This window comes from Stegodyphus dumicola, chromosome 6 (assembly GCF_044657685.1).
Source record: "Stegodyphus dumicola isolate Sdum_Otavi_A_Nest chromosome 6, ASM4465768v1".
Lineage (NCBI taxonomy): Eukaryota > Metazoa > Arthropoda > Arachnida > Araneae > Eresidae > Stegodyphus > Stegodyphus dumicola.
In genome coordinates this window covers 124,007,685-124,031,229 of record NC_140773.1, presented here as the reverse complement: position 1 = coordinate 124,031,229, position 23,545 = coordinate 124,007,685, and the positions used below count along the sequence as shown (strand labels likewise).

The 23,545-nt window shown below is 33.1% G+C and overlaps 1 protein-coding gene and 1 long non-coding RNA gene across 2 annotated transcripts in view; one reads left to right on the top strand and one right to left on the bottom strand.

Annotated features, from left to right (window-relative positions):
- Syt7 (Synaptotagmin 7) overlaps positions 1–22,107 on the bottom strand; it is a 476,147-nt gene extending 454,040 nt beyond the window's left edge. The window contains exon 1 of the mRNA XM_035359362.2: positions 21,961–22,107. The gene's annotated coding sequence lies outside the window, so the exon portion shown is untranslated. The remainder of the gene's footprint in view (positions 1–21,960) is intronic.
- Positions 22,108–22,224: 117 nt separating this feature from the next.
- LOC146996835 (uncharacterized) overlaps positions 22,225–23,545 on the top strand; it is a 107,688-nt gene continuing 106,367 nt past the window's right edge. Inside the window, exon 1 of the long non-coding RNA XR_015041716.1 lies at positions 22,225–22,321. This is a non-coding gene — a long non-coding RNA (uncharacterized LOC146996835). The remainder of the gene's footprint in view (positions 22,322–23,545) is intronic.

The window sequence follows — 23,545 nt, the reverse complement described above, 5'->3', positions numbered from 1 at the left end:
TGTTGATAGGTGTATAATTTATGGTCTTGAAAGTATTTTAGAGATTTTGAAATATTAAGAGAAATTAAGAAAATATTAAGAGAATAAATCAATGCTTCTCAACCCTTTCAGCCTAGTATAACTTTCGAAGTAATGTTTATATCACAGGCATTATGCATTATTACATAAAAATTTACATTTTGAACCAAATGCGGTCGAAAGAAGGTAGCGTAGGTTTTATAAAACAGCTGTTTACGAGAAGTATTCTTGGACAGTTTTAAGGATTTGCTTCTTTTAAGTTACTGGAAATTGCACATATTTGCAACTTAAATATCTCCCTGATAACTTAATTATGCTGGCACAGAAACTCAGCCTGCCTTGTACGCTGTCTTGTAAACCAGATTATCTCTTTCCATTATACTAGTTTTTAATCCAAAATGAATATATTCTTTCCATTATACTAGTTCTAAATACACTCATGTCCATAAATTAAGGATAATTCGAAGTCACCCGAAAATCGAACTCTAAAATAAATATATCACCTGTAAAATCACTACACACATCTTCAAGAATCATATGCAAATTTCAGGAAGTAACCAGATGACACCGATGGTACGTCACAATGACGAGAGTGTAAGAGAGTGATATATAAGGAATACAGACAAAGAAGTAAAATTGTTCGCAGGCGCTTTATAAGCATTTCAGTGCAATAACCGAATAGTTATGACACAAAGGACGCACTTGGATGAATTTGTACGTGGTAGAATTATCGACCATCTGGAATGTGGGCGTACCCAACTGGAAGTATCAGACGAACTTGGAATTGCCCAGAGTGTCATTTCCAGGCTTTGGCAACGATTCCAAGATGATGGCAATGTCAGTAGACATTACAGCAGAGGTCGACCCAGAGTTACAACGCCGAATGAGGACCGGTATTTGGCAGTTACTGCCAAAAGAAACAGGCGGAGCACAGCCTCAGACCTGTCTCGTCAGCTCTCTTCAGCCACTGGTACGACAATTTCAAGGCAGACCTGTACAGACGCTTAGGGCAGATTGGTCTATATGTTCGTAGACCTCTAAGATGCGTGCCACTTACTGCAACTCACTGTCGCCTGTGGTTAGCCTGGAGTAGAGAGCATGCATTGTGGACACCGCAACAGTGGGATTGTGTGATGTTTTCTGACGAGTCCAGGTTTAGCTTGCAGTCTGATTCTCGCCGGACGTTCATCTGGAGAGCTCCAGGTACCCGTTACCACCAAGAAAACATCATTGAACGATACCGTTACGGTGATGCAGGAGTGCTCGTTTGGGTTGGAATTATTATGGGTTCCAGAACTGACCTGTATGTTCAAATTGGAACCATGACAAGCCAAATCTATCGGGACGTCATTCTGGAACAACATGTAAGTTTGTTTCGGGGCGCGACGGGCGCACAATTTGTGTTTATGGATGACAACGCCCGTCCTCACCGTGCAAACATCGTAAGCGAATGCCTTCTATCGGAGGATATCACCCGTACCCGTATGGACTGGCCATCATTCTCACCGGACTTGAATCCAGTATAGCACGTGTGGGACATCCTTGGCCGACGAGTTGCAGCCCGTCAACCTCCTCCTACATGTCTACCGGAACTTCGGAGAGCATTGCTTTTTGAGTGGTGTAATATCCCCCAAGATCAGATCGATAATTTGATACTCAGCATGCCTAGGCTTTGTACGGACTGTATTGCATCGTCTGGGAGACATACAATGTATTAACCGAAGCAGGTCGTTTCGACGCCGACGGTTCGACGCCAACGTTTCGACACCGGAGCAGTTCGACGCCGTACGTTTGGACGCGGGGGCAGTTCGACGCCATAATTTTTTCTTATTTTTATTTCTTTTTAGTGTAAATATGAGTAATATAAATAAGTAATATGACTGATTTTTATTTATTGAATTAGCGATTGTTTGCATGCATATTTGAAATAAATATATGTGTGTATATGTGTGAAAGTGTTCTAGATTTTTGTTTGTGTCCCAGATTAGTGAGAAGCCCCCTCGCCAAATTCAAGGCCCCGGGACATGAGGAAGGTTTTTTTTTTATTTATTTATTTCACAAATCAGCATCAAAAAGGCAAAATACAGAAATTGTAATTAAACATATGGTTACAAAAAAGTTATATTGCAGACAAATATAATTACAGATAAATAAGATTAGAGATAAATAAGATTACACATAAATAAGATTACATCACAGAACTGTTATTATACTAATCCATTGCCAAATAATGCGCCACACCTTTCAGGTATTCAATTATTTCTTGATTTTCAAAATCTTCAACTATTACTTTAATTCTCATATCAGCTCGCAGATACCTATTCCGCTTGTGCGGCGGTTCATCTCCACGTACAAATTGTTCATAACATTGATCAATTGATTTTTGAACACGCCTGACACCATCTATGAATTCTCATAATGTGGGGGTGGGAAACACCAAATTTAGACTGTAGACGCCCGTCCGCTACTTCCGCGAAATTATTGGTGCGTCCTTCGTTATTTAATGTTTTGGCATAACATGACCACATTTCTGGTTTAAAAGTAGGACTACGCCGATTATTTCTCTGAATCCTTCCAACGTAATAATCTTCAAAGTAATATAAAATTGGGGTTAACTCTTTAGGTAAATTCTCACTCAAACTTCTAAGATCATTTTCAAGTTCTTTAGAAGGCACAAAACTTAACGCAGGAATCATACGTGCATAGAGAGCAAAATCAGCATCGGTATTATATCGTTGCATTAAATGGAATTCTGCTAATTTGCGCTTCATATTTTTCCAAGGTGGAACAAGCACCCTTGAATTTTTGCGTTTGGAAATTTGCTTGAAAAGGTGTTAATTAAGGCAATTTCAAATTCTAAAGAAATTATTTTCGGTTTAAAAAGTGGCCAGTTGTCTTAAATCATTTCAATCATGCGTGTATATATTTTTTCCGCCTTGTCGGGTAAGAGGGCATAAATGATTAGCAGTACGAAACCTTCATATTCGGCCATAATAACAAAAACCTGGGAAAAAAGATAAAAGTTCCATCAACGTAAATTTTTGTTACGCGGTGAATCCAATCGCTCACACTGTCTTTTGCGAAAACTAAAATTCGGTCTTGATCACCCGATCCCGAATCGCCGATAACAAAATTTTCGTTATTTTTTCCGTCATATTTGTAATTTTCTGGCAGTTCAATGAAAGCCCTGTCAATTGGTTTCGACGGGGCTGCATTTATGTCTTTTCTACGTTGTTTAATAACTAATCTTACAGCTTCTCTACTTGGAAACTGTCCTAGTGCTCCAACAGACAGCTCTTGCGTTTCTTCAATGCGAATTACTGAGGGAGTTTCTTGTGTTTCAACAGCCTTTCGCTTTATTGATGTTAAAGTGCGGACAACTTCCATGCGTGCTGCATTTCCTTCATGAGCATGATTGCGAACAAAGTTTAAAAATTCACCCGTAACTGCATCAATGTAAATTCTTCCTTTACATTTATTGTTTTTTGGAAAATTCAACTTCACAACGCCATGATTTTTTTTGCTCTATTTTCTATATATTTATCGAAACAGTATAAATATCCATCGTGCTCATATTTTTTTTACCTCTCCTAGTCATATATTTTCCGCTTCCAGACATTTCTACGGCTGCAAGTGCTAACATTGAATTAAGAAATGTCGACTGGCGTCCAAATAGATTACGGGCTCTTTAGAGAAGATAAGAAATGCGCATAAGTTGGTAATCGGCAATAGATAACTACAAACCTGAAGCGATTTCATAACCTCCCCCTAATCTGACACATAGTAAAGGTATCAGTACTCTGACACATTCGAGTTGGTCCACGGGAAGGAGCAGTTAACAATAGCTTCATACTCAGAGTGAGGGATTATATACTTAAGATGACAAATGTTGACTTACAAGCTAGGCATGCAATATTGTCAAGCACATTTCCAATTCTGGAGAATGTTTTAGCAGGGAAAATGAATTCTGTGTCTTTCTCAAAAAATCTCAGACATATCGCATTTATATGAATGATGATGCAAACTTATTCTAAAAGTAAATAAAAACAAAAAAAGTATGGCGTCGAACTGACCCCGCGTCGAAACGATCTCGTGTCGAATTGACCACTCGTCGAAACGCTAGCGTTGAACCATTGGCGTCGAAACATTGGCGTCGAACTGATATTAACAATCATACCAACCATGTAATATTGGTTTTTTGTAAATAGGTTTTTTTTTTTTTTTTGTAATTTACTCCAGGGAGAAAAAATCGCTAATTTTTTTAATAATATCAAACATACAGCATCTTTTTTTTGCTCTTTAACTTTCGTTTAATAACTAAGCTTTACAAATAAGTCAAATTTTTTTTTGCTTCTAACTCTTCCTTTGCCTGATTTTGCATTATCCTTAATTTATAAACATGAGTATATTTTAAATATTAATTTGATTTTATCTTGAAAGTATTGTACACGTATAACGCTATATACTTTTGCTTTTGATATTATAATGATAGCATAATGGTTAATTTTTCATTTTTAATTATTATCTTTTTTCCCTCCGTGAAAATTGGCAAAGAAATTACTACATTCATTTTGTGCTCATATTAAAGGGAAATTGATTTTTAATTATCTCTAACGGTTCAATAAGATCCCTACGTTTTCTTATTGCAGTAAGCCGATGAACTTTAACATTTGATAAAAACAGAAACACAATTCAAAAAGGATTGATTTCATTTTACCCCTAATGACCTGAAGTGTGAATAAGAGCTCAAATGGAACTTAATTAAGCGAAGGAAGCTAAATACCCAAATCGCTCCTTAGGAATAGAAGGACCTTAATAAGCGAACCTAAGCATTATTGGTCCGATAAGTGTTTTACCAATTTTAGGTTCAATAATTGTAATATTATTTTGGAAAGAAGCGGACGGACACTTTTTAGTCAATGATGATGAGTCAGTCTCGTTTGACATTAGTATTTCTGCATTAATACATACTCCAATGTGTATTTCAGAATAATTTTTATACCTAAAAGTTTCCATCTTAAAGAATTTGTCATGAATATTTCTTACTTAAATTTAAATTTAAGACATTTTATTAAAATAGGAATTAACTATGTAAAAAAAATTAATATTCAGTAATTTAAGCTATTTTAAATGTAATCACTGTGAATCATCTGCCATTTTTATTATATAATCTCTATTTTGCCTTATTCAGTGATCCTCTGTTTTTTAACTGCATCTTATTTAATTACTACCAATATGATAGAATCTCATGGTTGTGTACTTACGTCTCTGCATTGCTGTATGTATTCACTCACTCATTTTATGTAACTGAATTATTAGTTAACCTTTTATTTCGCCTATCTTTTATTCATTCATGCATCTAATTGTGTATTTATATTGTATTTTCTCCTCCGCTCTTTTCTACCATTAATTGTTATAAATGCCTATTGGAACTTCGACAGTTGAAGAATGTATGTGTTCGGGAAAGACTCTGTTCAAAGTATATGCATCCTAGCATCCTAGTCGTTGTGTTACAGACAATTTCGTCGGTGGGGCTTTCCGGTCGATATGTTAAGGCGCCATTGGATCGACTGCCCTTTTGTAGGCGATAAGGAAAAAAAAAACGGGGGAAAGACTTTTTGTAAGTGAGCATTACACGTAAATGGCTGTATCGTTGGTTAATTAACCGTCTTATCACTAAGAATATTCCTTACGGCGTAACACTGGGCTGAACGATATTACACCCGCAAGGAAGGACGGAAAAATACACATACATCTCTGCTTTCTCCGGAACACGAGCCGATGTGCAACTGGATTTAAGCAAGACATTTATGAATACACGCTTAAACGTAAATAATTGGGAAATTTCAATATGTAAATATTTGGCATATATTTCAAAAGAACGTTTCGTATAGTTACATCTTCACATCTTTTCGCTTTTACCATAATCTATTATTTAAAGGCAACCTTCTCCCTTCTCAAAGCATTTACAGATTTCATTCCCTAATTCTGTTATTCTTTCTTTAATTTATTTCCCTTTGTAGGATTCTCCACTGTGTATTTCTAAGTGACAGTTGAAAGTAAAGAACCTTAAGAACTAGTAAGCGAAAAATCGCTTGGGTTCGTGTACAGGTAACAACAAGTGAGAAGGATGAAATAACCCTTTATTATTCCAACTAAAGTTTAACAAAACTCCACTGAAGTTGTACAATAAAGCCGAAACTTGGGCTTGAACTTACGAGACTAAGAATGAAACTAAACTAATCTTAACTAAAGAGATATAGCCGAAGCTATTCAAATTCTAACAGAGTTGGCCGCTTAACGCTAATTGACTGCGAATCTATCAAGGGCCTAAAGTACGGCCGAGCGTAATAATAGCTTACGAGAGAGTCGCTTAAAAAAGCGGACGCGTGCAGCCAGAATATCTGATATCTCTCTGACAAAGACTGTAAAACTTCGAGGTTATATACCGCTCTTTCTCATTAACATTCAGACGTGATTCTAAAAACTACGTTCTGGCCGGAAGTAGTAAGCTGAAATTATGAATCGATAGGAAAGTTTAAGTTTAACTAAAGCTAAGTTTAACTCAAAATGTAACTATTAATAAAATGAACATAATTCTTACACCTTTATAAAGGCACTAATTATTCGTCACTGTATGCCAAGAAACCGAAAACAAATATCATTTGATTAATAGGCAAGTGGAAATCGCAGTTTTCCCCACTCCTTTTAGTTTTAAGCTATGAAATTTCTTTTATATCATTAAAAATTCCAGAAAATGGCTTTCGTTTACTACTTATTATCTGTATATGTTGTAGCCTAAACCAAAATCAAATTTAGCAGTCCTTCTTTAAGTATTTTTTAGTAACACTGCCTGGCAATGAAGAACTTTAACGAGAATTCAAACCTGACAGAAACTATTGGTCTGCTACATGATCAGATTTAGTTCACTTTTATTACAAAATGTAAATAAATATAAGAAAAATCAAAGTAGGTTTAAAACACAAGTCGGGGAAAGATCAGTATTAAACTAATACTGGTTAGTTAGTTAATCAGACAAAATAATTCATAAACAACCAAGCAAATAATAAAGAAGCAGTTGCTACTTGAACCAAGTTTAAGCTTAATTTGAATTTCGCTTTGTCTTAGATGCAGAAAAATTTGCATTTTTATAAGTATACACTTTCCCTCCTAAATGCTAAATAGACAAATATTTTTGTATATAATGTTTCTTTAGTAATTGTTCCCAATATGAGTAGCAACATATTCTTAGTCCCACTAAGATAGATTAGGTTAGATTATTTGAATACGGCAAAGCAGCTATCTGCCCAAGGGAAGGGATGCCATCCATCGTGAAGGACGTTCCAGGATAAATTGGCCCATGTTCACTTTACTTATGGGGAAAACTGGGAATGCCGATTATGCAGCCTGCCCGTTCGCCATTTTGAATCACCAGTATTCAGCGGTCTTAACCACTGTGAACAATTAGTGGATCAAAGTTACTAAGAAGTGGTTTGTAAATGGTAGAACAATTTCTCAATAAATCTAGGAAACTGAAACACATCGGCCATAAACAAAGGTATTTATATAGAGATTAAGATAATATGGAAATGTATGGCTTAAAATAAATTCAAAAAGCATGCAATATTTCAGATGCATGAAAAACGTTTTTAACTTATTTACTTAAAGCAGGAAACACGAAAAATCAACCATGGCTTCACTGGTATTCGAATCACTAGTTTTTCAACAGCTAATTAGATAGTCTAATCACTTATATTGCGAAAGCATACATGAGAAAATGCAGTCATTCCTTGCAATATGATAAAAATATTTATTTATGGCAATTATTTTAATAGTATGGAAAACATACTTATTCATTCTAACGTTCCAGTTGCTATGAAAACTTGAGGATAAACCTTCGTACATATATGAGCGTCAGACCACATTGTTTTCGATGCATTTTATGCTATTTTGTTCCAATTTGCAATATGTTATCTCTCAAATTTACAAGTGTAAGGCATAGTACGTACAGAGATAAGAATTAATAGCAAAAACCAAACCATGTCGTAAGAGCATGTCAAAGTATCATTTAGAAAATCGCTTTAGTACTCGTATCACCCATACGTAATTCCTCGCCGAAATAAATTAAACATGAGGTCCGGTAACGTCATTGGTTTACGACAGGGTTTGGAACTATGTATAAATAATGGTTCAAATTATATGTAATGAATAAGTGTAACGATGGGAAGGGGTTAAGAACTATTCGCTTGGAAGAATTGCTCCACCATATTTAATGGCGGTTTCAATTTGCGGCTAATCGCCTCCATTTATGTATTCTACTCCTGCGTTCTTTTTTAACGGGGACGAAGCAGATATTATAACACGGAAAAAAGTATCAGCTTTTCTGGTAATATATAATCTTTTTCCCTTAAAATGTGATGTATATGCAGAATATTTGTTTTTAAATTTATTCCGTATATTATACATAAATTCATTACAAAATTATTTTACAAAATTATAACGGTAATTTAAAATGATATCATTGCAATAGTAATATGCTTTCCAATTGGCTAAAATTAGCTGTTAGATTTACATTTATAATGACGCGTTTAATCCAACGTCCAACGGCATTATAATAATATATTTTACAATGTTTGTGAAAAATGTACTAAGAAATTCTATTCTGATTTAGTAGCAGCAATCATTATATGTGAGGTCGCATATAATGACGCATATTTTTGGGTGTAACGCATAACTTTCTAAACGTACGGCTCATCTATGGCCTTTTCACTGACCTACACTGGGCAGTACATTATGGTATATGATTATTTTATACGCATAATCGCAGTACAGTTCAAAGAAACATTTTGCATCAACCCGTGTAATAGCTATGAATTGAATGCTAGGATAATTTAATTTAATGAAGCGCAATCGACCGTCTAGGATCAGTAATTAGCTGGGCACCTTGTTAATTCAAGATAAACCTTATCAATCAAATATACATTAAAGTTTATATAGCTTATTTCAGACATGCCATTCAGTTAGAATCTCTGCGAAGCATGTAAGAAAGCTCATCTACCTTCTATTAACAGTAGGAATTTTAAAATGCCAATAACCATATGCTTACGCAAATTTTAAGTGATAATTCAAGAGTATCTAAATTACTGTTGGTTCGAATGGTTCGGTTCATCTGCCATTTCTTTCCCTTTTATCTCGCGTTATAATTATGTGAGCAATTAGCATCTCACATCATTTGCATGACTTGTTTTGCTACTTATTCCCCCTAACCTGCATACTAATAGGACCGAATCTTCATATTGTGTCATTTTCTATGCCAAGCAGTGTATTTGTGATTTCAACAATCAAGCCAAATCTTGGAATATATTACCGGGTCATACATAGTAACTTCCATATTACGTACGCTTTATATACATGTAAAATATATTTATTGTATTAATTCGCAGTTTTCAGAAACCATTTTAGTAAACAACTGAATGCCCATTTCCAGAAGCCCAAATGTCTTTAGCTTAGATATGTGAAACATTCAGTTTCTAATATGCGAATGCAAATTAAAAATTATTTTGGCAATCTATGTTTGTGGACACATTGCTTTTTTCTTCTAATTAATCACAAATTCACATCAATTTGATCATTAAATGTAATCTTATAATAAAATAGGATGCAATACATTACATATATCTCTACTTGATGATCGGGATCATTCATTTATAGTGCTATCGTGTCATTTCGGCAACACAACAAATGTATGACTTTTCTATCATGTCATACAGTTGTTGTGTAGTTGGTATGCTTATGTTACCAGATAAACTTTAGTCATATAATTTTGGTTAAGTACATCAGCTCAGACTATTGAAATAAGAATGAAAATTTGGAAACTGACTGTGAAAAAACTCATTTTCAAAGGACTAAATTACAGTTTTTTTTTTTTTTTTTTTTTTTTTTTTTTTTTTAAGTCCAAAGGGATTTGAATCCCGAAGGACTATTAGTTTCGTTTTGGCATTTTGCATCGGACTCATAAATGTCGGTTCACTTTTCAAACTCTTGCCACAAAATGTTAGAGTCCTGCATTATATTTGAAGAAATTAAATAATGAAAAATCTGCATAAATGTATGTATATTTCTCGTATTGTGATAAAACAACGGTACATAGAGTCATTGAATTTTGAATAACGTAATCCTCCAACGAATATGAGCATGTGGAAGACCAAATTTGAAATTTGAAATTTGTTTTATGATCGATTTCCTATTTTTTAAAACTTTGACGAATTTTTGATTAACAAACTCAAGGATTTCAAAGCGAGCAATGGCAACGTTGTGCAGAAAAAACATTTTTATCTCCAGCGCGTGAGTCTCTGTATCGGAAATTCTAAAGATATGCTCGTTTTAAAACTATTTTGCGATATTGCTGTTGCACTGGATCTTATGGTTTAAGTGCGAGGAACATGATATTTAATAAAGAAAGGTAACACACAAAATGTTAAAAAACGCCCCTTTGGATGTAATTTAAAATCTAAAACATTTCAGATTTTTTTTTTTTTTTTTTTTTTTTTTTTTTTTTTTTTTAATGAAATAAAGTCTTATCAATGGGCCGCTTGTGACCCACTGGATAAGGTACTAACAGTTTAAAACATGTCTTAATTCAAATAAATGGGCTGTTTGATTGCGCATTTTGGTGTTTTTCCCCCTCAGGTTATATGACTATGAGCCAGTTTCCTTCTACAACTCCACCAAGAAGACAACCTTCCTGTTAGAAAAATTAAGTAACATCTCGCTCTATATGTGGGCATTGGGTTTCTTACCAGCTAGATAATAATCGTGGAAATGCCCTGACAGTTAAAAAAAAGTTAATGCATGCCAATTTTATCTAAGATCACATTAATTTCTCAAACTTCAAATAAAAGCATCGGAAGAGTAAAGAAAGTAAATCCTTAATTAGATGGTAATTATTTATATAATATGTTTTTCTTATTACTGCTTGCGTTACTTAGTGATATAGTTATTGCGTTTTTTAAAACAGGCTCAGCCTATTTTGAAATTCGCTCAATCATAAGATATTTCCGAACTGTTTTATCGAACGCCATCTAGTGGCTAAGAGAGCGAACTAGAGTCAATCGACCTACAGGTATGTTGAGGATAGTTTCTTCATTATTTATGGCGTCCGTAATTTCTAATTTTAGTTTTAAATGTTTATCCTAATTGTTAGGTGTTTCGCTTTAATGTATGTTCTGTTCTGATGTGCATTTTGCTTGTAACTCTTCCCTGTAATCTGTTAATAAATCTTTTTAGAGCTAGCTGGTATTTGTGTTTATAGAAGAATAGTTACAGCTTTCGTTTAGTTATTATCTTAACAATTTGAATTATGAAGTACTATTAACATTTGAAATATCCTGAAAGTCATATAAATATGCTTCTAAATGCGCTTAGAGTGTTAGATCTAGTACCTAGACATATTATTGCACCAGCTCTTAATTTTTTTTCTGTCAATCTGGGATTTAACAATTAAGGCCAGGAATTCTAGGTCTTCGTGTATTCTCGATCTATATTATTTTATGCGCCGAGTCGGACAAATGTGGCTGATATCCTCAGTTTTATCCAGACTCATACCAATTATGCACGGCCCAAAGATCTAAGATTTAATCCCAGCATAAAGTATTGTAATTGCCACTACATCTATGGCTGAAAAGGTATTCCTGAAAAATACCAATCTAGGCCCAAGTAATTCGTAAAACGTAGACTAGCAACGGAATTATCGGCTGACTTTGCTGCAGATTATGTTCAGGATTGCCGCGAACACAGAATATGTGTGACTGATAAACGCATCAGCTTGCATTTTCGCATTCATTACGGCGTTGTTGCTTGTTTATTACCTGCTACAAAAAAAAGATAAACTTCCAGGTGTCTAAAGGTTATAGTCTACCAACGGCACTGTAATTTCTACTTATGGAATAAAGATAATTTCTACTTCCACCGAAATTTTGGATGGTCATTCATTCTTACTATAATCAATAAATATACAGCCAGAGCAGATTTTTTAGACTGTTTCATATTAGTTAATCGATTTAAACAACGAAAGATTAATCAATGGTGTAACTAGCCTTACTACTCAATGTGACATTAAATTCCTCTCCAAAATGAATGATGTAATTTTAGTACATAATAAATTATCAAGATTTATTATCCGAATATTACAAAACGTAATCTTTAACAAATACTAAACACAGTATTAAGCACCACATTTTAATTGAAAGCCAACCAGTGTATGCCAAATCAAGACAGCAACAGAGATAAACATTGCACATCTCAAAACAAGAATTTCAGTATGTTCAAAAATAAGATAATAAGGAAGTCTGCATCTCCATAGGCTAGTCCTCTCCACACAGTCTCCAAAAAGGACAAAATCTTTCGTTTCTATGGAGACTTAATGCTTCCACTGTTCCTGACATATACTTTAATCCTAGAATTACTGATCTTAACCACATTTTGAAAGGCTAAAAAATATTCTAAAACTGATATTTCAAAGCATGCTTCCAGATTACTCTAGCCGAAATGTATAAACAGAAAGGCCGCACAAAAAGGTCGAATAAGATTGGATTCTGAATTATTAGAGACATCCGGACTTTCGTTTAATTTTTATTATTATATTAGTCTGAAAACTTACCTTACTTGAAGCATTTTTTAAACTCAGATCATAGACCACCATTCCACCAATAAAAGCCATCTATTATTGGGATGTTTCTGAAACGCTATTTACGTTATTGATTAAAACAAAACTAAGTGTTATAACATAAAGTAAGTTCAGTTCCAAACATTGTCCTGTCAAAATGCTCTAATTCTATTCTTAGTTTGCATCGTACTAAATTGCCTTTTCCTGCTTAATATACTCTTAATTATTACTGAGATTTAAGACGAATGACACTTTTTAGCTATTGAGCAAGTATCACCTGACTTAAGTACTACTAGGCAGAAGACATTTTTCAAATGCTACAGACCTGCTGTCATGGCAATTGAAACATCCTACGTTATGACGTCTTTCTAAATGACTTAATTTTAAATGAAAAAAAAAAAAAAAAACTTCTGATTTAATCGTACATCAGAGGGAACGCCAAAATTAGGATTACATAAAAATAGTCATTCAGAGTGAGTATGAAACGTATCATATTTATTTGCTAAATTTTCTAAACCTCCGAAACATCGAAGCAGTATATACTGAATTTATAAACTCGATTTTCTTTCGTATCAGAATATTCGTTTCCTTCATAAACTTTATTCAGTTGTTTATGCATGTGTCAGTGCATAATTTACTTCAAAAATCCCCAATAGATTGAACTAGGCACGGATATCAACAACAATATTTAAAAATAACAAAATTATATAATTTTTCATTTTATTTTTCCTATGTAAATAGTAGTCAGTTTTCTTACGATGTACCACTGGCGGAACCGAAGACTGGTAGTTCGTCTTAAACTCTGTTTCACGCGAAAAGAAATGCTATGTGAGGTTTCAGTGAGTACCATTCGTTTTTAGCAAGCTATCTGTAACACCTCTCTGAAAGTCGAAAAATACAAAATTCTTTTTCGAAAATTGAGCTGTTATGTTTGTGAATTCATTACCCCTCCTAAACAAGAAACCTCTGCTTACTTTGCAATATACTGTTATTGATCAACCGAACCAGTCCTTCAGAAGATTCTAATAAGTATCCCTCGAGTCATTTCCTTTTGTAATATTAATTTACTTTTGTTGTTTTAAATTCACCAATTGATTTTCTTTTTATCCTTAAAATGAGCTACACATGACTATAATTTCCGGAAAGCGTTTTCTTGTGAGTATATCACACAAGCTTCAAAATTTCCTTAGGTAAGTTCATTATTTTAAGCTCCCTTTTTCCAAGAAGGAAGAATAAAAATAATAGTTTCTTCCTAGTTTTCATGCCCTGTTAAATAGTTTGAAAATTTAATTTCATACTTAGAAATAAGTTGCAATTCAATAATGATATGATAGACAGCAGTTTCTTATCAATTTCTCATGGCTATGTGAACAAAATCACAGAATATTAGCCATTGCATTCTAAAAGACTCACTTACAGAAAGAGTAAACTACATGCCATCATTCTTATGTGTTTACTCTTGCATTTCAGCATAAATATTATTCAAATATCTTTGAAAAATCTCCCTCGGAAACAGTCATCCGTAGTCCTATAGCATTAATACATATTGCTGTATGTTTGTCATGATTAAATTTATGAATTATGTTTGCTACTACAAAGAACATAGCTGTTCATTACATTATTATTTTCTCAATATCCAAGACATATACTGGTTGAATATTTAAAGCATGCTTTTCATTACATTGACACTGATCTGAACTTCATATGATTAGGATAAGAAAGCCTCTAACGATTAAGTTTAAAATATACAGAGTAATTTCAGGTTGGTTAGCTTTAATTGAGATTATGGAAAAGCACTCAAGAAAACGCTTTCCAGAAAGGGCTAACTGCCTAAGAGGAGGGATGCCTTCGTGCAGAGCTTTCTAAGGGAAAATGGCTCGTATACACGTTACACACGGAAAACCACGAAAACATCCATGCTGCCAACCCATTCGCGGGACTTAAACCTCAAAAGAGCTACTAGTGTTTAGCGCCTTTACTGCTCGGCAGCTGGTGAACCTGTAAATTCCAGCCTTTAAATTGTATGCAAAAATATGAAAAAGGATACCCCAGATATAAAAACCGCAGTAACAGTAATGTACATTTTGAATTATTATGTGGCGATCTCATACATGACGTAATACATTTATATCTTAAAGCAAATCAAATGAATTCTGTGATGCTATCACAAATTTTTAAATTTTAAACATTAAGAAGATAATTTATACAGAAGAAGAGTAATTATTATGCTTCTCTTATATGTCATTATAAGCGGATTATGATTGTTACTTTTCGATTTGCTCAAGAATTATCAGTTTGTCGCTTTATGAATGTTATATATTACATATATTGTGCATAAAATTCGATTATTGTTAAGTTTCCAATTGAATTAATATTTATATTTATATTTTTGTTTAGAAAAAAAATCTTTACTGAATATCATTATGTGAAAATACCGTACTACAAATATTTATACACGAAGCTGTATTTTGAGCATTTAGCATAGTCTTCGGATAATGCGAAAGAAACCTACTCTTCAAAATTTAACTAACGAGGACTTAAACAATATATTACTCACATCACTTAAATCTATATTTCTTTACTTTAAAAATTTCAAATGCTTTGGCTGATTATCTTTTTAATAAAATTTTGGAAGCATACAAGAATATAGGATACACTGGATAAAATACCCTTATGGATGAGTTTCTGACGGAAACTATCACTACTTGAATACATTAAATATAGAAACAAACCAATTTCCAATGGCTGAATGCTTCCACAGTCTATCACAGCCAATTGTAATTAAATGTGTATGTTTATTCGCTTTTTGTTTTACGTTTTAAATGATCAATATGCAAGTAGTATACTTATACTTCTCACAGATGCGCCATTTAAAGAGGGACATTTTCAATAATTACTATTATCACAGTTATTTAAACACAGATACTGCGAACCCTCAGTTTATATAGGCTGAACTAGGATTCTATTGTTTCTTCATTAATATTAAATTTGTCAAGAAGATTTCATTTGCCACGCAAATACTTTTTACCATCGAAGAATCTACGTTTCATTTTTATATTTATTTCTGAATACTTTTCAAATTCATTTTCAGTAATTTCTCCCTTTGTTTGGTGGCAAGATAAATTATTTAACTATAGTTGTCAAAATTTAGATATATTTTAAAGTAATTGACAAATATTTAGATATATTTTAAAGATATCAATTGCATGTATATTATAGGAATTTCTCGCAATCAGAATTATAATATATGAAAGATAACAGGATAACACTGACGAAGATGGGCTATGAAAAGTGTTTTCAGTGTACCGAAATACTGTTTATTATAGAGTCAGTAAAGCTGAAAAGATTAACATCGCAATCACTTATTCAAAGGTTTTACTCACCCTATGGAGACACTACGACAGTGCCATTAATTTACTGCAAACCTGTGTATTTCTTTAAAAAAAATTTAAAGAATATAGATATAGCCTACAAGAGAGAAAATGTTTTAGAGGTTAATTTGCTATCACCATAGGGAGAAAATGTCCAAAATCTCTGCGTAATGTTTCTATAAATTAATGGGATTAACAGTTTTTGTGTTCACTTACGCATTAAAATTACAGTGGTAGTAAATCGGAAAATATTCAGCTGTTAAGCCGCTAACATGTGTTTGGCGAAAAAAAAATATTTGACACATTCCGCTCTAAAATCTATTCGTACAAGTAAAGAAGCACTGTAAGCGAATATGGTATAACTGCTGCACAAATACCCCTCAAAAGCCTGTGACATATAATTAATGACATAGTGATAGTGATAGTGACGGAGGACGTGGCCACCACCCCTTTACTATTAAGTTAATTAGCATATAGGGCCACGTCCGCCCTTATACAGAGTAAAGCCAGAGAGGCCACATGGGAGGCTTGCACAAGGCGCCCAAACCCAACGCCTCGACCATCCGGTTGGCAGTTCCGCGAACCAAATGCCACCGGGTAGACCATGGAGGTAGGAAGTAAGAAGGAGTCGCCCTAAACAAGTTTCTCCGTACCCTGCTCTGAAGCACCGGCGATCCCTACGTGGTGACCAAAACATTGGGTCATTTACCATTGAGTTCTATGGGATTTGACGCGTTCGGGTGTAAATATTTTGTAATTACGTCGCAAATATACATATAAATGTATATATTTTCTTCTTCTACAACACTTCAGAGTCCTAAGTATGTGAAAACAACATATTTTTAAACAACATTTCATTCTGAACGGAATTAAATGCTATACTTTTCACAGGACAGTTTTCTCAGAATGGTTTAATTTGAATGAAATATTTTCACAAGTTTTCGTTAATTACATTAGAAAAAAAAATTAAGGTAATTCGATTTTATTCGGTTAAGGTACAAAAATTAAGATCAAAGTTTATTGTATTATTAATATTAAAATTATGCATTATTTCTTTTCTATTTATAGAGCTTCTTCCTAAAATACTTTCTTAAATATGACATGATTTTTTGGCTTCTTTTAAATCGAAAAATGTAAGTCAATTTATAATTAATGATCTATTCGGTTCATTTTAAATTAGAGAATTATTAGGAAAATAGTATTTGACTTTCTCTGAACATTTCTGAAAGGGAATAAAATAATTTTTTTTTCTAAGTATTATTTAAAACTTGTAACTGAGTTATTATAAAATGTAAAGGGAATAATTCTTTTAATTATACTTATCAGATTTTTTTTTACCCTTCATTTCAACAATACATATTCCAAAACTCTTTATTACGTTCTTAAGTGCGCATCTCATAGCATTTGCTTTACAATACCTTTTAACAGATTGCTTTCCAATACGAACAATTCTTGCTTAAATAGTTTTATAACGTATTTGTCAACAGGATTTCAATTTATGTTTACAATTCAATATTAAGGTTATTATATATTTAGATAACATTTATAATCATTATAAATTAGATACATTTAATCATTAGATTTCTTCACAGTACTATCACAGTTGTTTATAAGTGAATAAATTCTTCATTTCAAATACATTTATAAATAATTTAATGAATATTTAAGTATTTTGTCAAAGGCAGATACATGCTTTTTGCAAGGACATGCATAAATACCCATACATATTTCCTATTTATCATTTCCGGCATGTGCAAATCTTTAATTTCTGTGCATTCACTATATTTTTCGTGTAAAGTAATTTACACTAATTTAGCATACACCCGAAAGTTTTACATAAAAAATATATATGAATATAATTTGAATGAAAATTATAAGTATTATTTTTAATACCCACTCAAAGGTCAGTTTTTCTTCAAAATTCCCCCACGATGGCATCTCTCTCTTTAGGTAAATAGCCCTTGCATGCGTTACTCTATTTAATAAAAACTTAATCTGACCTATGTGCCTAATTACGAATATTTTAACATACATAATTTTATATTTACATTTAGCCATCAAGTTTCAAACTTTTCAAATCTTCTAGAAAATAAATTTTGGCAGATCTCTTTTAGCAATTTTCTTAAAATCTATATTTTTGTAGTGCAACAGCTTAGAATTTTATAAAACAAATTCATAATCAAAACCGCTGTTGTTAATTATCGAAAAATAACCAAGATGTGATTTTTGCGTAAATGTCAGTAAACTATACAAATTGCTATTATCCATCACACTATGAATGTTTCTTTCATGCGAGAGTGTCCCTTTTTCGATTTCTATGGAATTGTCGTGTGTCGAAATTCTATCAGAATTTTGTCAAGCGAGCTTCTGAATGTAAACAAAAAACACCCCGTCTGGTGACCCAAGCTTCAAAGCAGTGCTTCACTTCTAGTGCGAAATGGCCCCTCCTCCCTTTCCTACCTCCATGGGGTAGACACCCGTCCAAAGTGCCCGGGTCCAGTGATTTTGAATCTTCAAGAATAGCATTGTACATGGCTAAACAAGAGCAGATATACATTAGTAGTTATTTACATGCTTCTGTTAATACATATTTGCTGACATGCAATCCAGTACTGTTACATACATATACTTTCTAAATACCTACATGACATTACCTTAATTTGCTTTGGAATAATAAGACAGAGCTAGTATATACACTTAGCACAATAAAAATAAAAATAAAAATAAAATAATAATAATAATAATAATAATAATAATAATAATAATAACATACATTAGGACACGCTTGCCCACACTATATACACACATCGCAGATATACCTAGATTATTTATGCTTGAATGATACTGATTTACATTGAAATTTGCTGACATACTGACCAGTTATATTTACACATGGCATAAGTCTGGACCCATGTCCATTAGCTTATCAAGTATATGAGTAATTTTGTTGGTCTGGTGTCGCTGCTTGACCATAAATCTGTTGAATGCCTTTCTGTTCGTCTGCGGGAACGGAATGTGCATTCCCTCCGTGAGAGGACATTCATGAACGTATAATTAATGACATAGCAATACTTACATGTTCACACCTTACACATTTTTATATAATGTCTTACATTACCAACCTTTCTACTTATATTTATATTGTTGCGAGCGTACAGGTTCGTAACAGATTAAATGCGCACAGAAGTGATGATAGATGGATACAATTTATTTTAGCAAAAGAAACATTTCACAATACTGGAACTTTCCACAAATATACTTTTACAGCTCTTCACAGAATCACACAATAGTTACACTTCAAACTACTACGAATGTTAAACACAACGCAGTGCAAAGCGCATCTAAATAGCGAAGCTAACATGGTGCTATCTCAGTACACCGGACTTAAGCTGAACTGAACAACTGAGTAACTGCTGCTCTCGTCGGTCTAGTTTACCCCCGGGAATAACGGAATGGATTTCAAGAAATTTACTAAGAAATACCTCTTGAAACAGTGCATGAAACCTTCGTGTGTTCAGTCGATCATGATGGTTAAGATTGGGAGCTACAGAATGTTATTTAACTGTAGTGTTCATCATAAATATCTTATTACCTGTCACCATTTAAAGACATTTCATGGTTTCAGCATTTAAAAAAGGTGTCAATTTAGGCAATGCTACAGAATGTCATTATCTGCGTCTATCTATGCTATTTTCTCGCTATATATTACAGGATCTCAAAGTTTGTTAAGGAAAACATATGTTAAAAAGGAAGAAAATAACTCTTTTTATAAAGAATTAATTTATATGTAATATAAATATTTGTGTATTTTCCCTTGAATTCGGTGTATCTTAAGCAAACATATTAGTCTCCTTTAACTGATCTAATGGGGATGTTTCTCACATCTGTTTTTCTCATATTAAACATAATTTTCGCAGTTGTTTGCGCCTTACACGTTAATTAATTCGTTATAGACTTTTAATAATTTAAGGAAAGAATCTGCTACACTTTGAATGATAATTCTTTCAGACAAATACTCAAGCGGTATGAAAGCAAAATTTATACATGCTCACTAACTAACGAAACTGACCCTGAGATGAAATTACGATTATTAACTAGGTCAGTGGCTGTGTGCCGTATGTGTAACTACAAGAAACAATTTTAGATATAAACATCAGCTCAAAAGGTGACCTACAAATATAAAGTGAATAAAAGTATCCTCCTTTGGATCATTTCTTAAAACATGTTCTCTAAAAAATTAATTAATAATATTTAAAATATTTTTGCACGCATTAGAATTTCGTAACTTTAAATAAATAAGCGACCATATGTTAAAGAATGCGAAAATAGTTCCTTTTTTACCATACAAATGAAAAGAAGTTTGCCGTTGTTGTACTGGCAATTTGCCATCTCCCAATGAATTTTGGATTGTGTCGCCTATATTTACGCTTCACTGCAGAATGCTGTGTGTAAAAGTCGCTAGGTAACATAAATATTCAATCGTTTGTTTGTCAAGTAAGCAAAAATAAAGCTTTTCTTCCGGGAAATAATTTTTTAAGCATTACTTTTAAAACTGAAAGATTTATTTTCCATTTAGTAAAAGAAGGATTGTATATGTCTGCCAATAACTGAGTAAGAAAATTCGGATGCTAAAATATTTTGGATCATTAAATTGTGTTTTATCCTTCCTGGCTTAGGCTAATCTGCAACTGAAATTTTAAAAATGAAAACTATGTGTATTAATATTAAAACTCAAAAGATAAATTATTCTAAACAACGCTTTCTTTCCTCGACGCATAATAAAGTGCATAAGCACAAAATTTTTAAATCATGGATAATTTCTCATAACATAAATAACTTTCAGATGTATATACAAACATTTATTATAACTATGCTCATTTCAAATTTTGCACAGTTCAAGTTTATTATAATCATTTTATTGAAAATTAAAATGTTGAACTAATTTCATTGCAAACTTTTAATAAATAAAAAACATGTGATCAAAGCGATCATATGATAAATAAAGAACATGTGTATTATTAAACTACGTAATAATTACATAAAAATCATTTTTCTATTTTCAGAGGTCATTCAAAGCGTATATAATTCATTTTGATAGAGTTTACCATTTAACACGAAATTCACAAAATACTTAAACTGACACAAATTCTTTTGACATCTGTTATTAAAATAGTAGATTGTTTGCTTAAAATGTATTCATTTAAGCTCAATTTACCATTAAGATAGGTCGGAGATTTATAGTTTTTTTTGCACCGAAATATAAATGCATATTTTCTTCACGGTTATTGTTTGTTTGATAGATTACTGTTCTTACTCTGCAAAGTTTTGTATTTTGTTTTAGGAAAAATTTTAATAAATTTATAAATGTTTTGAAGTATGGAAAGTTATTTAAGGATCATTCATTAGATCAGCGTGGAAAATGTTATACTATTAACCCATCGTCACTATTTAATATACTTTTAGACTAAAATCATCGAAATTAAAAATTATAAAAGTGCGTTTTTTCTTTATATCGCTTATTTACTATTTATCAATTCTTTTAACGTTTCTGTTCTTAAGTGCTTATTAAAATTGACGTTAATAAATAATTTATGATACAGACGTAAGAATGTATTGTTTAATACTTTTATGAAACCTATTGTATTTCGATAATATTTAACAACACAAAAGTATTCACGCAAGTATTAATATTTCTCTCCAGTGTACATAACAACCATTTCAGTTATTTTTTACGTTTTCAAAATAAATCAACTCGCATCTCTTTTGCATCCGAACATGATTATTATTCCATAGACTGATTTTTATCTAAGTGGTACTTTAAGACATGAAAATATCCATTGGAAAGCGCTTGTTTGTGCCATTTAGAGACAGCACGCGCAACGCGAGAAAGAAAGTAGACTGACTGACCTGAGGCCACCGGAACCCGCCAGGGCAGCAGCGTTAACGGAACCCACTGTCCGGAGACATAGATACGCTCCTCGTTAACTCGGGGAGCAACTCTGCCAAGCGGCGGGATCCGACATGACCGTGAGAAGGTGGACAGTGACAGCGCTACCTGGTGGCATTCACGTGATGCCACTACATGTACACTGCGGTTCCAGCCACCTGTCGACACCAGCCAGTTCGCTGCTTTTTAAAAAGATTGGAAAGATGGATTTTCCTTTATTTTTCCGCCCCCACCACCTCCATATCGCAAATGACAAAATGAGCTGCGACCTTCTGGAAATCATTCATGCTCGTGTGGGATTACTGCCAGTAACAGTCATGGGTAATATACTTTTAAGAAGCAATTATAAGGATTTTTCTACGTGTCAGAGGTCAATTTAAAAAGAAATAGGAGTAGAATGGGAGTCATACTGTACTGATCTATTTCAGTGCAAGCTTTTTTCTAGCTTATCTATCTGTTAACACAGCAAATACCCAACCGTGTACTGGCTAAAATATGCACAAAATGATAGTTTCAAGTAAGAAAACAAATATGCAGGAAAAATAAACTCTAGACTCTGTATATTTTTCTTGTGACATATGTGGTTTTGAATACATTTTGCCCTTTTGCGACGAGATTTCTAAATTAAATAATTATCTACTATCTATAGAATTGATATATTTATCGAAACTGTTGTTACATTTGTTTTTCTATTAACTTCTATCAGCGTCATCTTTTCATATAATCTTTGTCATTTGTCAAATCCGGAGCTCCTTCCTCAATTACTAAGCTGAGGAGTAGAGAAAAACACTTTTTTAAAAAAATTATTAAGTATTTATTTAGTAGCAGAAAGCTCTAGTGACTTACGATACGGGCGTGGCTCTCTCCCAATCAGAACTACCTCATTGATGGACCTGTGATTCTTAGCACATAAACATGAAGCTGTATCGTAGATGGTCGTTTTAGGAAGAATGGGCTGCATTTCGAAATAGAAAAATAAACTAAATATTCGAGAAAGAGAGAAGTGACAACTGAATAACATTCATTCCAGTTTCAAACAAAATACGACATCGCAATTTCAGCAATAAAAATAAAGTTTCGTTCCTTTTATGTATAATAAAATAAAACAGAATGCAAGTCTATAAAATATTTTCTCTCTCATTTCTGCATGTCTTCGTGGTGTAACGGTAGCACACTCTGCGAGTATTCGAGAGGCATATTTTTCAAATCTTCTGCTTTAAAAAAAAAAAAAAAAAAAAAAAAAAACTAACGCTCTTACAGTGGCGCCCGAACTAAAAAGGTAGTGAATAATGATTCTTCACCATCAGAATTTGGCGATTGGGTTCCCTAGCTCCAGTCGCCCTTTAAAAATGGATTCTTTCGTAGTGTAACGGTGGCACACATCCTTAGGAATAGGAAATTTAGAAAACTTTGCGTTATTTTCTAAAGAGCAGAATCTTCTTTGGAGATATTAAAACCCACATAAGTTTTTAGATTTGCAAAGTTGCAGTTTACCTGGATACAAATTTAACTTAAAAGACTTCAATCTATCAAATACTTTTTGGA